The 21,289-nt window shown below is 41.5% G+C and overlaps 1 protein-coding gene across 2 annotated transcripts in view; it reads right to left on the bottom strand.

Annotated features, from left to right (window-relative positions):
* LOC120457482 (protein CEPU-1) overlaps positions 1–21,289 on the bottom strand; it is a 628,267-nt gene that overhangs the window by 331,122 nt on the left and 275,856 nt on the right. The window lies entirely within an intron of this gene.

The raw sequence follows: 21,289 nt of genomic DNA, 5'->3' as shown, positions 1-21,289 counted from the left end.
AGCAATATGAATTCATTCAAATAAAGCGATTCAAACAGAGCAGATGCTATGAGCTCTGTCAACCAAATCTAACTTACCAAATCTAAATTACAACTAAAAGTTATTACAATACCTATTCCAACTACTAAATATTACATGGCGACCGTGACTCGGTCTCGAGTCTGTCTCTGTGTGTGTGGATAAAAATTGCGGCAATTGATGGCAGACGAGCCACAATTGACCGAGGCGCAACCCGAGGTAGAAAGGGACCGGCCAACACTAAAGGAAGCGCTGGAACTAAACCCCACCGATGGACCACGCCCACTCACAATAGCTGAGTACCGGGCACGTCAAGAGAAGCGCCAACCAAGGAAACACAAACGCTCTGGACGTAGAGTAAAATTATTACAACAACGCCGACTGGTCAAGGAAATGACCCAGTTGGCCAAGGAGGAATCAGCCCGGCAACGCTACAAAGAGCGTTTGGAAATCATAGAAAAGGAACTTCGCCAAAGTGCGAAGACACGCAAACGGGCTGCTTAAATGCAAATGCCCCAATTTGCCATAGATTTAAACTAAACCCAAGCCGAGGCGGGAAACCGCTGCTTGAAAAAACTAACAACAAAACTGTCAGGCTATATACTAACAAATGAGGTTGGAGATTTTTTTAAATTCTAATGAAATGTAAACTTTGACTTGTGAGCCAACCACATTAAAACTATCAAATTTCCTTGTCTCTGGCACTTGTATATATTTAATACAAGTTGCAAATATTTAAAGTAAATTCATTAAATTTCAATATTCACTATAAAAACTTTTCAAACTTTATTTCCAATAAATTGAGAGATTAAACAGATTTCATTTTTTCTTTATTGCAAATTAATATTTCCAAAATGGGTTCTACTGAATCAAAAGTAGATCACCCAACAGCCAATGTAATTAATGAAGTAAAAATAATTGATCACAAAGATGAACTACAAAATATATCCATCTTGTTAATGATTATGACTGTCATATCAATTTTGAGTTTGACCCTTAAGATTTATCAGGAACATAATAAACGACTTAAGAAAAGATATCAGAGCCGTGCAGATGGCCTAGACAAGATATAAACTGTACTTACGAAATAAAACAATATAGATATGACTACAGAATATAAACAACAGTATAGAATACCATTTTTATCAAGGAAAATCACAATATGTAGACATCCTTCTTGTCAAATACATTTATATGATTCAGAATTCCACTTTAGTAGACAAAATTGTTGCGACTATAAAAGAAACACCAAATGAGTGATTCACAGTGGGTACACCTGAAATGGCCCAAAATAGCAGCATCAATAAACCATAATAAAGCAGTATTTGACAAATCATATAAATGTGTAAACAAAGAAGTACCTATTAAAGTAGAGACTCTAGAAATACACATAAAGATAATAATAAAAGAATACTATAATATATGTAGAATAGTCACATCTATAGAAGATAGATTAACAGAAACACATAAGAAACATTGTCATAAAATACTAAGATCTCTCAATAAAAGATTGATCAATATTAGCATCAGACATAATCTAGATATTCAAATACCTGAAGATTTGCATTCATTGATTTATATAGATGAAAACCAATTACAAAATCTTGAGGAGTCTAAAGGTAATATCGACATTGAAATCGAAAGCGATATTGAGTCGTTACCAGAAGACATTGAAATAAAAAACAACGAAACCAAAATGCCAGACCAAATTGAGAAAGATAGAGAATATGTTCGACAATTGTCGACAACAATACCAGAATTCGATGGCAAAAAGTCATCATTGACACGCTTTATAACAGCGTTAAGAATAACAGATAGAACAAAGGGAACTCAGGAAGACCTAGCAGTAGAGATAATAAAATCAAAAATAATTGCGGATAACTTCGCAACTAAAGAGTCAATACAAGCAATGACCAAAAATTGTGAATACGAAAAGCTACGAATAATACTCGAAGCTGGTAATTACAATACATTCAGTGATGCAGCAGGAAAATACATACACTGCTCCACTGAAATGACAGGCAGTCCCAGTAGCGTCCTATATTTCAACAAGGGACAACAAAACTACAGGGGAAATAACAACTATCGCGGCCATTACCGAGGCCGAGGCCGAGGCAACCGCGGTGGTTACAATACCAATTACAACAACAGAGGTAACTTCAGAGGAAATTACAGAGGAAACAACCGAGGAAGGAATAATTCCAACCGAGGTAATAGACAAAATCAAAATAACAACAACAATCACAATGTCCGAGCAATCGAAACTGCTAGTACATCACAAAATGCTACAGCTTCGGAAAACTAAATAAGACGGTTCACACAATCAATCTTAATTTCAACATTTTTATACATGTGCATAATAATAATACGAATACAAAATTAACATTTTTAATAGATACAGGAGCAGATATTTCACTTATCAAAAACAGCTCAGATAATTTCCAAGACATAGACCAAAATACAATAACAAACATTTTTGGAGTTGGAGAAGGTTCAACAACCTCTCTAGGTCTAGTAAACATAGAACTAGCAACAAATAATTACATAATTCCACATAATTTCCACATAGTAAATTCGAATTTCCCAATACCCACCGATGGAATCATCGGAATAGACTTTATAAAGAAATACAATTGCAAATTAGATTTTAATACAGAAGAAGACTGGTTAATTTTGCGACCAGACAATATCACCTGTCCAATAAACGTACCAATAACACATACAATAGGCAATAACTCAACGTTATTACCAGCCCGATCCGAAGTAGTCCGACTAATTAAATTAAATACATCCGATGAACAGATCCTCATTCCTAATCAAGAAATAGACACAGGCATCTTTATTGCAAATACAATAACGACTAGTAAAAACACAGTAATTCGTATAATAAACACAACCAAAAGAAACCAAATAATAAATATTGATAAGATACAATTTGAAAGTCTTAACAAATATGAAATAGTAAAAACAATTGATAACGAAAGAAATGAACATATTTTACAAAAATTAAACAAAAATTTTCCACCATTGTTTAAAAAACAACTAAATAAATTATGCACAAATTACACAGACATATTCGGACTTGAAACCGAATCTATAAGTACCAATAATTTTTACAAACAAAAATTAAGATTGAAAGATGATGAACCGATATACATCAAAAATTATAGAATACCAGAATCACAGAAAGAAGAAATACACAGACAAGTTAACAAATTAATTGATGATAAAATAGTAGAACCAGCCGTATCTGAATACAACAGCCCATTGCTACTAGTACCGAAGAAATCATTACCAGGTTCCGCAACAAAACGATGGCGACTGGTAATCGATTATAGACAAATTGTTAAAAAGCTCCTATCAGACAAATTTCCACTTCCAAGAATAGACGATATTCTTGATCAATTGGGACGAGCAAGATACTTCTCGTGCCTAGACTTAATGTCAGGATTCCATCAAATAGAACTAGATGAAAAATCAAGAAACGTAACGTCATTTTCAACGAGCAACGGCTCCTATCGCTTCACGCGATTACCCTATGGTTTAAAAATTGCGCCCAACTCATTCCAAAGAATGATGACAATGGCATTTTCTGGATTAGAACCTTCACAGGCATTCCTGTATATGGATGACTTAATAGTCATCGGTTGTTCCGAAAATCATATGATCAAAAATTTGACTAACGTCTTTGACCTATGTAGGAAAAATAACCTAAAACTACACCCAGACAAATGTTCATTCTTCATGCACGAAGTGACTTTTCTAGGTCATAAGTGTACTGATCGTGGTATTTTGCCAGATGATAAGAAATACGAAGTCATTGACAAATACCCCGTCCCTACGGACGCAGACAGCGCAAGAAGATTCATTGCATTTTGCAATTATTATAGACGTTTCATCAAAAATTTTTCTGGCTACTCTCGTCACATAACAAGGTTATGTAAAAAGAATGTAAAATTCGAGTGGACTTCAGAATGCCAAAATGCATTCACATATCTCAAACAATCATTAATACAACCAACGTTATTACAATATCCAGATTTCAGCAAAGAATTTTGCATAATAACAGATGCAAGTAAACAAGCTTGCGGGGCAGTATTAACACAAACATACGATGAGATACAACTACCAGTAGCTTATGCCTCTCGCAGCTTCACTAAGGGAGAAAGTAACAAAAACACTACAGAGCAAGAATTAGCGGCAATACACTGGGCAATTAACTACTTCAGACCATACATATATGGCAAACATTTCGTTGTAAAAACAGATCATAGGCCTTTAACATACCTCTTCTCAATGAGAAATCCTACTTCCAAACTCACTAGAATGAGACTTGATTTAGAAGAATATGAGTTCACAGTAGAATATCTTAAAGGAAAAGATAATCATGTAGCCGATGCGTTATCAAGAATAACCATCGATGAATTAAAAAACATGCAAAAACAAGTCTTGAAAGTCACTACAAGACAACAGAGTAGACAAAACAACTGCGCAGTAAATGAAAAAGAACAAGAAATTTTGCCAAGGCAAATACTTGAAAATGCTTCTAAGCCCAACGTATATGAAGTCATCAATAATGACGATGTACGAAAAATAGTGACCTTGCATATAACTGACACATTATGTTTCTTAAAACATGGTAAGAAAATTATTGCAAGAATTGAGATTAGCGACCTATATACTAATGGAACTCTCGACTTAGGTCAGTTCTTCCACAGGCTTAAAAAAGAAGCCGGTATACTTGGTATCAGCCAACTCAAAATGGCACCGAGCGGAAAGATCTTTGAATTAATTTCAACTGAAACTTTCAAAAATATGGGCAATAAATTTTTAAAACAAATAAGAGTAGCGCTACTCAAGCCGGTGACCACAATATCTGATGATATTGAAAAAGAAGCAATACTGTCTACATTTCACAATGATCCTATTCAAGGAGGTCATACTGGCATTTCAAGAACGCTAGCGAAAATCAAAAGACATTACTATTGGAAAGGGATGACAAATTTCATATCTCAGTACATACGTAAATGTCCAGAATGTCAGAAAGCAAAAACAACAAAGCACATAAAGACCCCTTTAACAACTACAGACACACCAACTAAAGCATTTGACAAAGTCATTATTGACACAGTTGGACCATTACCCAAATCAGACAATGGTCATGAATACATAATTACTTTAATATGTGATCTGACCAAATACCTTGTTGCTATCCCTATAGCAAACAAAAGTGCTAGTACAGTAGCCAAGGCTATATTCGAATCATTCATTCTCAAATACGGTCCGATGAAGACGTTCATCACCGATATGGGAACAGAATATAGAAACACAATCATGAACGAACTTTGTAAGTATTTGAAAATAAACAATCTTACATCAACAGCTCACCACCATCAAACACTTGGTACGGTAGAGAGAAGCCACAGAACACTAAATGAATATCTACGTTCATACATATCAGTCGATAAAACTGATTGGGACGTATGGCTTAACTATTTCTTATATTGTTTCAATACTACACCATCAATGGCACATAACTATTGTCCATATGAATTAGTATACAGTAAAACACCTAATTTACCTAAAGAATTAAGCATTAAAAATAACATAGACCCTATATACAACATAGATAATTACGCAATAGAATCTAGATACAGATTAGAAATGGCATACAAAAGAGCCAGAATAATGTTAGAAAACCATAAACGTAAAAATAAGGAATACTACGATAGGAAAGTACTAGATAAGGAAATAATAATTAACGATAAAGTTCTTTTAAGAAATGAAACAGGACATAAACTAGACAATAGATATTTAGGACCATATATAGTAGTAGGAATAGAAGAACCGAACAATATAATAATAAAAGACGACAAAAACAAAACTCAAAAGGTTCATAAGGATAGATTAAAAACTTTTAACGAATAACGTAATTTTTCATTAAATAACAAAAATACGAAACATTTAAACTCTCAATTTTATTCAAAAGAAAACACAAATTATTCTTATCATCATCATGCAACCGATTGGTCTGATCAACCACATCAACAGAATATGGTAATGATGACAATAATATACAAAAAATTAAAAAATACAAAAATTTCATGAATTTACGAATTTACAAAGAGACACAATATTTTTAAATCTACACAAAACATATAAATAAATAACAAATCAAAATACAATTTTATATACACAACAATAAAAAAAAAAAATTTTTAAATGTATATTATAATAAAAAAAAAAAAAAAACAACACAAAAACAAAAATAGCAAAAATATAAAATAATGAAAAAAAATTAAATTATAATTTTTTTAAAAATGACTACATATATTACGTCATTTCTTTAAAAAGGGAGGTGTAGTGTATCTACCCTCAATATGTAGAGTGGAGTTAATATGTAAGTAAAGTATATACATTGTGACACTTTGTCACATAAATGATAATAAGCACAAATAATATCAAAAGACCACCAACACCTACATACACACTCCAGCTCTTGAAATACGATCTAACGCTTATACATAAGCCGATCGCGGAGCGTGAGAATGCTGAGCATGCACTTTGCAGCTCAAGTGGTCAAGCTATACACAAGCTATGTATGCCCTCTGCATACACATGTATATGTATACAATATAACAAACACATAGTCTTAAGCACACCATGTACGGGTAGCTGTACCCAAGAACAGCAATATGAATTCATTCAAATAAAGCGATTCAAACAGAGCAGATGCTATGAGCTCTGTCAACCAAATCTAACTTACCAAATCTAAATTACAACTAAAAGTTATTACAATACCTATTCCAACTACTAAATATTACAACATGCTGCCATGTAGCTTCTCCTGACCATTCTTGAATCTCCGCTACCCTGTTCGAAACGAATGTCGACAACGAAGATGGATGAGATCGAATCCAGTGATGAGTAACTTCAGGGTTTGATTCTATGGCAGAGATCTGCGAGAAGGTGAGCGGCACATAACTCAAGCCTTGGGAGCGTTTTGGTCTTGAGCGGCGCTTCTTTTGACTTTGAAGTCAACAACGATAATTTAAAACCTTCGGCAGTTTTGCTACGAATATAGACGCAAGCTCCATAAGCTCTCATGGAGGCGTCGGCAAAGGCATGTAGCTGTACCGGTGACAATGGGTCGGTATGCACGAACCGAGGAATCGATATCTCATCCAGTTGAGACAGAGTGCTTTTTAGCATATCCCAAGCTGTTTCCAAATGCATCGGAATTGACTCATCCCAATCTAACTTATTAAGCCAGAGTTCCTGAAATAGGATCTTACCTTTAATCACAATGGGACTTAACAAGCCGAGGGGGTCAAACAGCTTCGATGTCACCAATAGTATGTTCCGTTTTGTCGCTCGGAGACCCATGACAGAAGGGTCAGTTTTGAACTTGAAGGCATCTTCGCTAGGCAACCACGATATTCCTAACGCCTTAGTTGACTCTGAATCCGAGATAGGTATCGACTTAAGTGTGCTCTCAGATGCAGTGACCTCAGGTGAGTTTGAAAACCACTTTGTCAATTCAAAACCTGCTGTTTGAAGAGCCTGAGACGCTTCAGACCTAATTGTCTTTAGCTCCTCATGTCATCGACGTAAGAATCGGATCCAATTACGTCGGCAGCTCTAGGGAATGAACACTTAGCAGATTCACTCAACCTCTTTAAACACCGAATAGCCAGAAATGGGGCTGGTCCAGTACCATATGTGACGGTGTTGAGCTTTTATAATCTCAAGGATTCAGGTCTCTTCTCCACACTATGAGTTGAAACTTCCTATCCGCTTCATTAACCATTACTGGGCGATACATCTTTTTTACATCGGCAGTCAGGGAATACCTGTGCATCCGGAAGCGGAGTAAAGTGGAGTACAACTCTTCTTGAATTGTCGGCCCCACCATCAGGATGTCGTTTAAGGCCACCTGAGACGATGTTTTGCAGGACGCATCGAACACGACGCGCAACTTTGTTGACGTTCTCTGGGGCCTTAACACGCATTGATGGGGAATGACATAATGTGGAGTGGAAGGGATTTTGTTGTCTGTAGGCGACATATGACCTAGGGCGAGATATTCTTCCATGAATTCCAAGTACATGGTCTTCAAGTTAGGATCTCGAGAAAACCTTCGCTCAAGCGACAAAAACCGCCGTTTTGCAACCTCAAAGGAGTTGCCTACAACATTTGGATCAGATTTAAACGGCAGCCTAACTTCAAACCGACCTGATGGCAATACCTGAGTAGTCTTCCTATAATGGTCTTCACATAACTTGTGCTCAGGCGACAGAACTTTCTTTGGATTTGGCATTTCCTCCAGCGACCAAAATTTCTGTAGTGTGCTGTAAATCGATACTAAAGGTTCTTCACTACAACTGAAACTATTCACAACTTGTTTCGGGACTGCAGACTTTTATCTGCCCGCAACAACCCAGCCAAGAAGGGTCTTTTGTAGAGTTGGATAGTCAGGACCTTGTCTAATTTGACCAACAGCTAGCAATTCGAAAAATGATTCTGCTCCTATCAACATATCAATTTTTTGTGACTTGTAGAAATATGGGTCTGCCAATGGTAGGTTCTTTGGGATCTTCCAATCATTGACGTTCACCGACTGATCAGGATGGTAACCGGAGATCGACTTTAAGATCCAGAAATCGAACGAGAACTCACTACCATTTATTCGCGACTTCACCATTGTGTGTACCTTTTTTTTGACTTGAGAATTGGACTCGCCAATACCAAGTAAGTTGATACACGACTCCTCTCTACGAATCTGTATGCGGTTCGCCAGTTCTTCTGTTATAAAATTCGTTTGAGCCCCAGAGTCCAGCCGAGCTCGGGCCAAAACGTATTCTCCGTTTTTCGTACGGACGCTTACGATTGACGTAGTCAAAATCACCCTGTCCAAGGACGTGGCATGCATAACATGTGACGTGGAAGGCGGATCTTGGTTAAAAGTAGGAGATATGGTCTCTGGCGGGGGTGGCAACGCTAAACTGTTCTCAGGCACTGTATATCTATGAAGAAGAATATGGTGTGAGCGGTCACAAACTCGACACTTTTTGCCTTTGCATTTCGAAACCGTATGGCCTTTTCGCAGACAATTGATACATAAGGATGCAGACTTAACAAGCTCGAACCTTTGCATTACAGAGAGACGCCCAAACGGGCTACAATTCTGTAGCAAATGATATGCTGCATTGCAATAGCTACAAGTTTGCTGAGGCTTGCTGTTGGAGAAGGAACACGAGAATGAGCTACGATTATGTGGCTTGCTCGACACAATTTTATCTTGCTTCGGCTTTGTCGACTCTTCAGCTGATAAATGCTGATATCGGCGATTTAACATTTTTTCAAAATCGGCCCAAAGCGGCAAAACTGGCTAGTGCCTTTTCGTAATTGCTCTCGGTGACTTGGTAAGCTTTAATTGTTCCTAAAGCTTCACCAGAGAGACATGAAATTAAATGGTTAAATTTTTTTGATAACTGGAATGCTGGCGTCTTTATGAACAAAAGTTTCGAAAAGACTGATGAAATTTTTGAACTCTCCACTGAATTTTGGCAATGCCAAATTCGGCAGTCGCGCACGATTTGGAGCTCCAGCTGCTGGTCCCGGAGTTTCGCTGACGCTTGCTACCTTCAAGGCAGACAACAGGGACATTATTTTTGCCTTGGTCACTATACAAAGTTCTTCCAACTCGTCGCCAAATTCATCGCCACAATCTATGTCTTCTATCTGTTTTTATAATTGATTTGCCTTATCAACTGAAGCATTTAAGTATTCTAGTCGACATTTCAATTCTTTCTCTAATATCGGAATCGATCCCGTTTCTAATCGCTCATTTAAACGACGAATTGTTCTGACCCGACTTTGGAGCTTGCTTTTCAGCTCTTCCAGAATCGACTTATTTTTGGTTTCTAGGCTCATTTTAAATTAAATATATAAATTAATTAAATTAAATTAATGAAATACTATTTCCAAATTAAATAAATAAATGGCCGAAACAAATTATCTCAAATCAGACCGACAATATAATTGTATAACCTTCGAATCAATAATTAGAAATTTATTAAACCAAAAAATAGGTTATTTTAAAATTCATAAATTATTAAGTTATTGTTCGAAATGTATATTAAATATTTTTTCTGATGAGAACAACGAAAACAAATTATTTAAATCGAAATTCAAGTCACGCAGTATCAATTAAAAGTGGGTGCGAAATGACGCCGAAAAGGGTATACCCGTAGAATACAGGGTAGAGCGTCACTTGGCGGTCCGCTAATCTAAGCGCGCCATAGAAAAGGGGCCAATCAACAACAACGCAGGTAGCGGTGCAAAAGCGAAGCGAAAACGAAAAGTTCGCCGCTGCAGCTGTTAGTATATAAGACTTTCTGTGTATTAGTGCGCCAGCTTGGTTTAACTTCCCAACTATTAATGCGAGTTTTAACGATCGAGAGGGGGAAGGGGGCGACAGTGATTGCAATAATACAGTACAAAATAATGAATAAATGTTGCGTCCAAAAGCGGTTCAATATACGATGTGTATGTATTTGATCAATAAATAAATTGGATAATTTGCATGCAATCTAGGTCTACTATATTGATACGTACATATGTGCCAAGATCTGAAAGCAAGGTGCAATATTCCAGCACAAGACAATAAACATTAAATTTGTCTATAACTCTGCTTTCAATATTTTGCACAAATACCTGTGGTTTCCGAATGCTAATTTTAGCGGCCACTTTCCTTAAAAGTTCCCTCGGTGGTGGCGGCAATTTCGGAAGCAGGGTATTTCGCGACCGACACGGAATATGTTTAAGAAATATTTATTGTTTAAACACACTAGCGCGTCGCGGGCAACAATATATTTATTTATTGCACTCAAAAAAAAACAAACACAAAACACAAACACTTTTATATTATTATATATATATATATTATATTATATATTATAAGTGTCACTGTCACTTTTATTTGTTTAAACTAATTCTTGTCCACCCGGGGGCGCCATGAAGAATTTAATTAGTTTATTAAATATATTTAACTTTGTTGGCAAGAATAATTAGTTTAAACTCGGAACTACGACAACGAACAAATGCGTGTGCTCGTGTTAAATTCAATTTTCGACTTCATCTCTATTTAACATATGTGTTCTTAGGCCTAGCTTAACAGAGGTTGGCGAAGACGGGGCGAATTCGCGAATTCTTCAATAGTTTCAAACTTTAGACCTATCGATCTTCTAAGCGTTTTGTTTAAGATAACAGAAATGCTGATAAAAATTGTTTTGGACCACATCTAATGTAACCGCCTACTACCTATGCTTTCAGGAAATCCAGGGGTACCACTCTCTGCATAAACGACCTTATAAATAAATGTGATAAAATATCGAAACATTTTTCAAAAGTGTGGTTGTGAGAGTTTTGGGAGGATTGTGGGCGTTAGATTAGGCGTGGCAAAATTTTTTCTGCAAATCTATAGAAATTTACAACACTAATAAAAAAATGAACAAATATCAAAACATTTTTGAAAAGTGTCTGTCTTGGGCGGTTTGTGGGCGTTAGAGTTGGCGTGGCAAAAAATATTTTTGCAAAACGATATAAATTTAAATAAGTAATAAAAAAAAGTCAACATTTTTCAAAAGTGTGAGCGTGGCAGTTTTGGGCCGTTAGAGTGGGAGTTGCAACATGGGTCAAGAAACTTGCGTTTTTGTCTTTAGAATCTGTATGCTGATTTTCAACATTATAGTTCCTGAAATCTCGACATTCATACGGACAGACGGACATGGCCAGATCGACTCGGCTATTGATCCTAATCAAAAAAGTACATAAAAGTAATCAAAAGTACATGCCTGTTACATACTTTTCAACGAATCTAGTATACAATCTTATAATAACAACATGGAACTAGTTCCAACAGGCAGGGTTAAGATCATTTTCTATGGGCAGGAACTACCTAAAGAAATTTAATTTTTTCAAAGGTGGCGGTTCAATAGGTTTTACACTTCGTACAGTGTTTCCTATGCTTTCGTTTCGGACATACCGCCAAGCACTGCAAGGGCCTGAAAAAGTGCTTCAAGTGCGGAGTTGAAAATGTCAAAGACGTGGTATGGATAGAGTGTGAAAACTGCAAAGGTGAACATGTTGCCACAGATCCGTATTGTCCGGCCAGAAATAAAGCATATTCGATTCAAAAAGCGGAAACACTGGGGAACCTAACTTACATCATGTAAAAACAATGTCGACTTAGCCATCTTATCTGAATTCTAAATCAGGGACAACACTTATTGCAGCACTATCATTCTTTGGAAAAAAAAGAGGGAATGGTTACCACCGTAACCATTGGTTGGATTCTATATTAAACACATAAAAAAATTTGAATCCGGAAGTCTGTTGTGTAAAGAACTGATTTCTTGATTTCTGCTCGCTACGGATTGCAACGGCTAGCTCAGAGAGTTTGTTTTTTCGTCCCACCAAATTTATGATTTGAGTGATTTCCCGACCAAAGAGGAAACAGAGTTTTTGATTTAGAGTAGCCTTTATTTAGTACCACTTCGATAACAGGAACTCCCTGCGATCCTCGCCTTCGGATGCGCGTCGTCGCTCCTTCGTTGTCCTTCTTCGCTGGTCCCGTGTCGCTCTCGACAGCGTACCCGTGCCGGCTCGACTGGGGCTTAGGATGTTATGGGGACAGGGTGTATCGTGCGTGAGATAAACTTGCGCTCCTCCCGAGCCACCTTTGCCGACCAATGACTCCACCGTCCCTTTCTGACCACGCTAGGTCCTGGTGTTTGCTTGTCCTTCTCTTATGGATATCCGCTTCGGATGCCCGCTTCGACGTTCACTTGTCGTTCAGCTGTTCCGGGTCTCGTTCTGCGTACTTTAACTGTTCACTATTACGCTGTCGACCTCCGCGTACTTTCACTGACCGCTTGACTATATAGTTCTCCACGCACTTTTCCCGATTCTGTCCTTATCCTGAACGAGAGTGTTAATCTTCGCGCACTTTCTTGATTGACCGTCCCGAGCTGCGCCTGTGCCGTTTCTTTTATATGCCGCGGGAATCCCGCTATTTCCCTTTTTGCGCACGGCTCGCTCGGGTACAAGGTCCAACTTATTTCCCCTTAGTTTACGGTGCGTCCTCTTTATGCTCGTCCAAAAGTCCACACCGTTACCGTTCTACTTCTGTGCCCTTGGCCGGTTCGAGTCCAAGGTCCAGCGCGGTACCGTTAGTTCACGGCCTCTCCGCTTTGCCGGGGTCTAAGGTTCATTATCTAACGTTAGACCTGACTGCCCTTGACTCCTCTCGCAACCCAGCCGTCTTCTCTGTTGCAAGGCCGATCTCCTGCACCCGGATTTGTGGGGAGTTTTAAGACTCCTTATAGTTGAGGAAGCCTTAAGAAAAATTGCAACATATTCATCCTATATATTCCACCTACCATTTCAAAGGAACACTTCAAATATGGTCTCAGGGATCTATTTAATTATGCCGCTAACTTACTCAACCCTAGAATAATTGGAGTTCAACTCAAAATCAACATCGTGGAGATCCGCAATTAGTGACCAAAAGGGCCACATTTTAGAAAAATCGGCTGTTGTCGTTGGCCCATCCAGGAGTTGCAAAAAACCAACCTCGAGTAGGTATGGGTGATTTTATCCTGAGAAGGCTTACAGTGAGACTTAAAATATTCCAAATAATTGATCGCTCACCACAGTGTGCCCTCCTACAATCCCTGACCTCAGAATATGTATAAAAAAGCTCGTAAAATATGGCGGTGATCGGTAAACATTGGGGGGCGAATTATCATACGGGGCCGATCGCACCCTGGCACGTCTGATCTCTCCGTCGCCTCCAGCGAAGACTTCCTCCACAATGCCCTTGCGCCACTCTCAGTGCGGTTTAGCTGGATCGCAGACGAAGACGACGTTCCCTCGACGAATCGGCCACTCTCCCCGGCACCACTTCTCTCTTCGCGTAAGCGTGGGCAGATACTCCAAGGCCCACCTCTTCCAGAAGTAGTCTCGCTACTCGCCACTGCTTGCACTGTACTGGCCCTCGGCGGCAGAAAAAAATTCCTGATCGCTATTATGCATGAATCGGTGGACGGGTCGTGTGCCAGCTCCAAATGTATCGCCCTGGTCGTCAGACAAGTGAATAAAGCGACCCAGCGCTTCTCCTTGTGGCGTGCCACTGTCACCAACAGCGGTCCAAAGTAATCCAGGCCTGTCTACTTGAATGGCCAACCCCATGCCTCCAAGCGATTCATTGGCAGGGGTCCCATTATCGGCGGCACCGGCCGCGCTCGTTGCAGCTTGCATACGCTGCACTCGGAGATCACTCCTTTTAGTAATCGTCGCAGCTTCGTTATCCAGAACCTCGTCCGAATCTCTGCGATCGTGGCATCCGTGTTTTGATGCCTCATACATTCGTGCACCTGGTGTACAATCATCCTTGCCAGGACGTGTCGGTGTGATAAGATCATCGGCCTCCTGGCACTGTACGGCATGCACAGCGCGTCGTCGATCCTATCGTATGCTCGTAGGACTCCCTTTTCATCCACGTAGGACGTCAGCCCTCGAATGTCGCTTGTGTTGGCGACGCTCTCGTTCTTCGCTGCGGCTCGCATCTCCTCAGTGAACGCCTCTCGTTGGTCCCGGCGAACCAATAGGTACTCAGCTTCCTCGCACTCGGTCGCTGTGAGGCCATACTTCTCGCGCTCAGCTCTCTGTCCACGGCATCGGCGCGTGAACCTCAATACCCAAGCTGTGGTCCTCAACAGCCGAGAATAGCTCGAAAATCTCTGAAACGAAATAAATACATCGCTCGTACCGACAAGCGCAAGCTCGCTCGGCATCTCTTCCTCGTCGTCTACACCTCCATTGTTGTCTGGTGCAGGTCCTGGCAAACTGTCCGCTGGCTGCCATAGGATGGCCGGTCCTCTCAGCCAACGTGAACTCTCGCTTAGATATACGCTGGCCCGCGCTCTAATCGCGTCATCAGCCATGTTGTCGGCGGTCTGTACCCATTTCCACTGGGGCTCCCTTGTCGACTTCAAGATCTCCGCGATCCGGTTGCCGACGAACTGTTTATATCGGCGATGGGTGCTACCGATCCAACGCAGCACTGTTTTGGAGTCTGTCCATAGCACGACGTCCCTGATAGGTACGCTGTGTTCCTGTTTGACAGCGTCCATCAGCCTCGTCCCTAGAACTGCTGCCTGCAGCTCCAACCGTAGAATTGACATGGTTCTCATTGGGGCGCACTTCGTCTTAGCGGAGACGAACCTCACTCGCACGTCGTTATCGTCGTAGGTGACTCTCCAATACGCCACCGCTGAAAATGCGGACTGACTGGCGTCCACAAATACGTGTAGCTTTCACCTCACCAGGTCCAAAATAATGACGAGTGCATCTGAATTTTTCCACGTTCTTCATTTCGCGACGCCAGTTCGTAAACGCGTCATATATTTCTTCAGGAAGAGGGTCGTCCCAGGAAATCTTCTGCCTCCAAAACTCTCGCAACAATAACTTGGCCGTTATCATGAGGCAGTAGAGGAATCCCAGTGGGTCAAAAGTTGACTTAAGAGTTCCACCTTAGTAGGGATCCGTGTACCGCTAGCTGGAACTCGATGGTATCTCACGTTGAGCCGGAACTCGTCAGTGGCTGCCTGCCACCGCATTCCCAATATTTTTTGCTCAGCCTCGCCCCATCCGATGCTTCTAGGTGGTCCAAGTGACGCCTCCACGGTGGGCGAGCTGGAACTAAACTGACATAGTTCGAATCCAGCTTCCGCGTGTATCTTCTTCACCCGGGTAGGTACGCTAATAGCCTCGTCCTCCGTCGAGAAGCTATCCACGTAGTCGTCGACGTAGTGGTAGTCGTTGATGGCTTTTACTGCTCGGGGGTCAGAATCCAGAAACCGACTGGCATTCAAAGTCTTGACGTAATGAGCTGCGCTCGGTGAACACGCTGCACCAAACGTCATGATGCACATCTCGTACACGTCGGGTTCCCGCTGGTTGTCGCCATCTCGTCACAAAAATCGTTGTGCACACCTGTCTTTTGGCCGGATCAGCACCTGGTGAAACCTCTCCTTGATGTCAGCGCCGACTCCGACTGCACCTTTTCTGAAATGAAAGAGAATTCTGGCAAGGGCTTGTAGTGTTGCGGACCCTTGGCCAGTGCTGAATTTAACGACGCGTCGCCAACCCTTCGGCTATGACACCGAAGTTCTCCACATCGAAGTAATCTTCCACCATCTGCTCCATGTTATCGTCCGACGACACTGCTAGAAAACAAGACCTCGGTGATGGCGTGGTTTGCTGTCCGCGAACTGGTCCAAACACGACCCAGAATAACTCGATTGCGGCCGCATATGGTCCCTTTGGGGAGAATCGCCTCGTTCTCATTGGCAGTCCGAAGTGCCCGTGATCCAGCCCAATTAACAGCTTCGGCAGTACATTGCTGTAGGGCTACATCGGAAGGCGTGCACCTGCGAGTACACCCTTCACGTCACGCTGATGTAGGCTCCGTATCGGCAAACTCAGGTTTGATATGGCGTATACATTCCGTAGCGCATGGCGGGTAGGCTTACCCGCTCCACTGATCTGTAGATTTACTAAATTGGTGGGCTCACTGGTTGCTCTTCCTCCGAACCATTGGACGTTGAGTTGTCGACGTACTCCATGCACGCCAAGGTCTCGCAGCAGCTCATCGTCGACCATCGTTACCGAAGAGCCCTCGTCCAGCAGCGCGTACGTGTCAACTTGCCGCCCACCTCCGTATAGCGTCACCGGCAGTATCCGGAATAACTCAGGTTCCTTTCGAACCGGCGGCCGTCGATCATCGTTGTCTGCTCCATGCAGGAGACGATGATGGTTCCCTCTGCATCCGTTTATGGTGCACTCGCCGTGCGCGTTGCAGGTCCTGGTCATATGACCACAGCGTACACACCTGAAACAAAGACGGTGCCTTCTCACAATTCTTCACCTGTCCGGTGGCGAGGCTCGCTTGAACTCCTCACAGTTCCTGACTGCATGTTGCCCCTCACACACCGGGAAATTTCTGGGGGGGTGCTCGTCTTCTCCTTAATCGGTCGATGCTGGCATGAAGCAAGCGACGTCTTGGCACCTTCCCTTCGGTATCCGTGACCATACATACGACATTCGCGTAGTATGTTAATCACGCGCTGAAGTGCACGGTCGGATATGGTTTGATACACGCAGCACTTCTTGCCCACTCCACGCGCTTGATGGTTGGGAGCTTGGCCACAAGTTCATCCATTTTTGCTGGCTGCAAATAGTTCGCCAAATTACTTACTCTGGTAGCGAACGGAATGAGCTTCGCTATGTTGTGATCCGTAATTTGAGGGACGTCGCGTATGCTGTTCAGATGGCTGCGTATAAGCCGCTCCGGTGGGCCATATCTGGATCGCAGTTGTTCCACCGCGGCATTAACGTTGCTGGGATGGATCAACAGCGACTTCACTGTCTCGCGTGCATCGTCCTTCAGTGCCTTCAGCAAGCGTAGGTTGTTCTCCAGGTCCGTGCATCGGTACGCCTGTGTTGTCTCCGTAAATGCACAATAAAAAATGGGCCAGTCCTCCGGCTGTCCACCGAAGGCTGGCAAATCCGTCAGCTGATACCGGGGACTACGTATCGGTGAATGCTGAATCATTGTGGCTCCACTGACGCTGTCTGCGTCTACCTGCTCGCTGCCTGCGGGCTCCGGCAACTCTTTGACTGGTGGCCGCTGTCTGCATTTCCTCCAGCGCAAGTTGCCTTTGCAGTTTCAACCTCGGATTGCGAATAAAAGCTGTTGTCGTTGGCCCATCCAGGAGTTGCAAAAAACCAACCCGCTGACTGCTTGTTCGAGTAGGTGTGTGTGATTTTATTCTGAGAATGGTTACAGTGAGACTTAAAATATTCCAAATAATTGATTGATCACCGCAGTGTGTCCTCCTATAATCCCTGACCTCAGACAAGGTATAAAAAAGCTCGCAAAATATGGCGGCGATCGGTAAACTTAATATGACCACGTCTTCATGGGTCAAAAATCCATATTCAATATAAAATATTTTACTTTATACTATAAACTATTGATAATCAAATTCGACCAGCAACATCGGCAATGGATGCAGGCTTCATATGTCTTAACGATGGTTTACCAACCTTTTCCCTCAGTCCAGTCCAATATTGGGTTTTAGATCTAACCTCCTGTAACAGAAGCGATCTTAACATTTCCTCAAATATTACGAACAGAAATTTCCCAATTGAAATCATAATTGACAACATAAGTACAAATGCCACAACATAAAAAACTCTCCACAGAGATTGAGTTCTGTCTTCGAAAGTGTAAATTTTTCATGCCTAGACACATGGGACCAAACGAATACGAGCCAAAAAAGTGGTGGTGTCCAGAAGCGGAAACGCTTCTCCGACTCAGATTCTTCAATAGTTTCAAACTTTAGACCTATCGATCTTCTAAGCGTTTTGTTTAAGATAACAGAAAGGCTGATAAAAATTGTTTTGGACCACCACATCTCATGTAACCGCCTACTACCTACGCTTTCTGGAAATCCAGGGGTACCACTCTCTGCATAAACGACCTTATAAATAAATGTGATGAAATATCGAAACATTTTCCAAAAGTGTGGTCGTGAGAGTTTTGGGAGGATTGTGGACTTTAGATTAGGCGTAAATTAGATTAGTACATAAAAGTAATCAAAAGTACATGCCTGTTACATACTTTTCAACGAATCTAGTATACAATCTTATAATAACAACATGGAACTAGTTCCAACAGGCAGGGTTAAGATCATTTTCTATGGGCAGGAACTACCTAAAGAAATTTAATATTTTCAAAGGTGGCGGTTCAATAGGTTTTACACTTCGTACAGTGTTTCCTAGGAGTTTCCGGAGTTGAAAATGTCAAAGACGTGGTATGGATGGAGTGCGCAAACTGCAAAGGTGAACATGTTGCCACAGATCCGTATTGTCCGGCCAGAAATAAAGCATATACGATTCAAAAAGCGGAAACACTGGGGAACCTAACTTACATCATGTAAAAACAATGTCGACTTAGCCATCTTATCTGAATTCTAAATCAGGGACAACGCAGATTGCAGCACTATCATTTCTTTGGAAAATCAAGAGGGAATGTTTACCACCGTAACCATTGGTTGGATTCTATATTAAACACATACAAAAATTTGAATCCGAAAGTCTGTTGTGTAAAGAACTGATTTCTTGATTTCTGCTCGCTACGGATTGCAACGGCTAGCTCAGAGAGTTTGTTTTTTCGTCCCACCAAATTTATGATTTGAGTGATTTCCCGACCAAAGAGAAAACAGAGTTTCTGATTTAGAGTAGCCTTTATTTAGTACCACTTCGATAATAGGGGTTCCTGTGATCCTCGCCTTCGGATGCGCGTCGTCGCTCCTTCGTTGTCCTTCTTCGCTGGTCCCGTGTCGCTCTCGACAGCGTACCTGTGCCGGCTCGACTGGGGCTTAGGATGTTATGGGGACAGGGTGTATCGTGCGTGAGATAAACTAGCACTCCTCCCGAGCCACCTTTGCCGACCAATGACTCCACCGTCCCTTTCTGACCACGCTAGGTCCTGGTGTTTGCTTGTCCTTCTCTTGTGGATATCCGCTTCGGATGCCCGCTTCGACGTTCACTTGTCGTTCACCTGTTCCGGGTCTCGTTCTGCGTACTTTAACTGTTCACTATTACGCTGTCGACCTCCGCGTACTTTCACTGACCGCTTGACTGTATAGTTCTCCACTCACTTTTCCCGATTCTGTCCTTTTCCTGAACGAGAGTGTTAATCTTCGCGTACTTTCTTGATTGACCGTCCCGAGCTGCGCCTGCGCTGTTTCTTTTATATGCCGCGGGAATCCCGCTATTTCCCTTTTTGCGCACGGCTCGCTCGGTTCACGGTGCGTCCTCTTTATGCTCGTCCAAAAGTCCACACCGTTACCGTTCTACTTCTGTGCCTTGGCCGGTTCGAGTCCAAGGTCCAGCGCGGTACCGTTAGTTCACGGTCTCTCCGCTTTGCCGGGGTCTAAGGTTCATTATCTACCGTTAGACCTGACTGCCCTTGACTCCTCTCGCAATCCAGCCGTCTTCTCTGTTGCAAGGCCGATCTCCTGCACCCGGATTTGTGGGGAGTTTTAAGACTCCTCACATTTGAGGAAGCCTTAAGAAAAATTGCAACATATTCATCCTATATATTCCACCTACCATTTCTAAGGAACACTTCAAATATGGTCTCAGGGATCTTTTTAATTATGCCGCTAACTTACTCAACCCTAGAATAATTGGACTTCAACAACCCTTTCTCTCAGTCCAGTCCAATATTGGGTTTTAGATCTAACCTCCTGTAACAGAAGCGATCTTAACATTTCCTCAAATATTACGAACAGCAATTTCCCAATTGAAATTATAATTGACAACATAAGTACAAATGCCACAACATAAAAAACTATCCACAATAGAGTGACTTCTGTCTTAGAAAGTGTAAATTTAGCAAGCCTAGACAGACACACATAATCAAACATTTTTAAAATCACGGGACCAAACAAATACGAGCCAAAAAAGTGGTGGTGTCCAGAAGAGGAAATGCTTCTCCAACTCAGATTCTTTAATAGTTAAAGTTAGTTCACTTAAAGTGAAAACTCTTTCATGTAGTAGCGCGTGTCTCGACATTCAAAAGTCTTTCGACTAGGATTCCTACAGTCTAAACTTCAACAGTTTCAATTTAAACCCCCCATACTTACTGGTTAACAGACTTTCTCCGAAAACGAGTGTTAATGAAGGAGAACTGCAAGCTCGAGCTAAACAGAGAAGTATCTAAGGGTAGCTGCCTCAGACGAAATCCTTTCAATTTATATACTGCAGAATTACACAACCTGAATGACGATAATGGCGAACTGTTCCAATATGCAGACGATTTTTTCCAGCTATGCTTCGACCCAACCTTTTCCGGGGCAAGGGACAAACTCTGGGCAAAAATCTTAGAATTGAAATTGAATGCGGAGAACTAAACCTCCTTTAACCCTGCCAAATCGAGCGTAATTCACTTCAATCTGCGAACGCAACCGCTGCAAATAGCGATTATAAATCAAGCGCAGTCTTCTTAATTTCAAGCTCATAACATACAGGAAACATATACCCAAACAAAATACTGCCCTCTCTAACGGCTAAACTACCAGCGATAGACAAAGCCCGAGACTATTTCTTCTCGGTATTATAATTGCAAACA

Source organism: Drosophila santomea, unplaced genomic scaffold (genome assembly GCF_016746245.2).
Source record: "Drosophila santomea strain STO CAGO 1482 unplaced genomic scaffold, Prin_Dsan_1.1 Segkk101_quiver_pilon_scaf, whole genome shotgun sequence".
Lineage (NCBI taxonomy): Eukaryota > Metazoa > Arthropoda > Insecta > Diptera > Drosophilidae > Drosophila > Drosophila santomea.
The sequence above is the reverse complement of the archived record's forward strand: the minus strand, read 5'-3'. Positions and strand labels throughout refer to the sequence as shown.